This window comes from Nannospalax galili, unplaced genomic scaffold (assembly GCF_000622305.1).
Source record: "Nannospalax galili isolate Female #2095 unplaced genomic scaffold, S.galili_v1.0 scaffold318, whole genome shotgun sequence".
Classification (NCBI taxonomy): domain Eukaryota; kingdom Metazoa; phylum Chordata; class Mammalia; order Rodentia; family Spalacidae; genus Nannospalax; species Nannospalax galili.
The window spans coordinates 3,609,345-3,610,971 of NW_008341889.1; positions in this window are offsets into that span (position 1 = coordinate 3,609,345).

Consider the following 1,627-nt stretch of genomic DNA (forward strand, 5'->3'; position numbering starts at 1 on the left):
GACAGAATTTGTGTACTTGTTGTTACTTTAACTTTTTCTGCATTATTTTGATAAAATATGTATTTAAAATGAATATGGTTATGCTTACCCTGTCCAAGCAAAAGCACCAGCTTATGGCTGCAGTCCTAAGGGCTCCTCCCAAGAACACTTCGAACACCAATGGGGCCCAATGACATCTGCCAGGACCCTGCTTCAAGTGCGGAGTGACTGGACATTGGGTAAGACAATGCCCTAACCCATGGCCACCACCCGGACCCTGTCCTTCCTGTGGGCAGCAAGGTCATTGGAGAGTTGATTGTCCTTCTTTGCAATGCCACGGAAGGCCACTCACCTCCCAGACCCAGCCTCATTTACAGGGTTCAGTGAACGACCTTCTAGGCCTGGCGGCTGAAGACTGACGATGCTCTGGCTTCTCGGCCCCCACTGCTTCTATGACTATCACAATGGAGGAGCCCAGGGTTTCAGCCATGGTGGCGGGTAAGATTATTAATTTCATTATTGACACTGGCTCTTCATGGTCAGTTCTCCCTTCCTACTCTGATAAAGTTTTTCCCTTACAGATCTCTTTGGTGGGGGTTGATGGGAAGCCTCACAACCCCATATCAACAGGACCCTTAGCCTGTGTATTCTGGAAGGTGCCTTTAACTCACTCCTTCCTGGTTATGCCTACCTGCCCAACCCCCCTATTTGGCAGGGATCTCATGCAAAAGCTCTCCCTTTCTATTTCTCTCCCATTCTCCAGCATGGCCGTAAGCAGCTTCAAAGCTTCAATGCCTCCTGCAGCTTCTCTTGGGATCGCATTCTCACTTTATCGGTTAATCTCCTGAGAACCTTCTCTAATGCTAATGTCTCCACTTGCTTTCTCTGTGCCCCCTGCAGGGCTCACTTCTCCTCCCTCTCTCAGCCCATAATTCAAAGGCTTATGAGTGCTAACCTCCTTAAACCCACTCACTCTCCATATAACACTCCCATTCTTCTGGTCCTCAAGCCTGATGGCTCCTACTGCCTGGTCCAGGATCTCCATCTTATTAATTCAGCAGTTATTCCCATTCACCGAGTCGTTCCCAACCCCTATACTCTTCTTTCTGACATCCCCTCTTCCACCACCCACTTTTCTGTATTAGACCTTAAAGATGCTTTTTTCTCAATACCCTTACACCCCGACTCTCATAACCTCTTTGCATTCACCTGGGAGGACCCTGACACTGGGATGTCTTCCCAACTAACCTGGACGGTCCTGCCCCAGAGAGCTATGAAAGTCTTAGATCAGACAGGAGGCATGGCCATGAAGCAGCTTCAAAGCCCCAATGCCTCCCACAGCAGCTTCTTTTGTGATCGCATTCTCACGTTATCGGTTAATCTCCTGAGAAACTTCTCTAATACTAATGTCTCCACTTGCTTTCTCTGTGCCCCCCTGCAGGGCTCACTTCTCCTCCCTCTCTCAGTTTACAATATTACTCCACAGGCCACTACTCAGTGTTCTCAGGAACTTCTAGTACAGGGGCCCATGCCTGCCCCTCCCCTTTTTCTTAACAAAACAGAGTGTTGGACTCCACAAAACTCTAAGTGCCCACACTCATCAAGCTGAAATGTCACAATTAAGGAAGATACTGCTCTAACCTCGGGA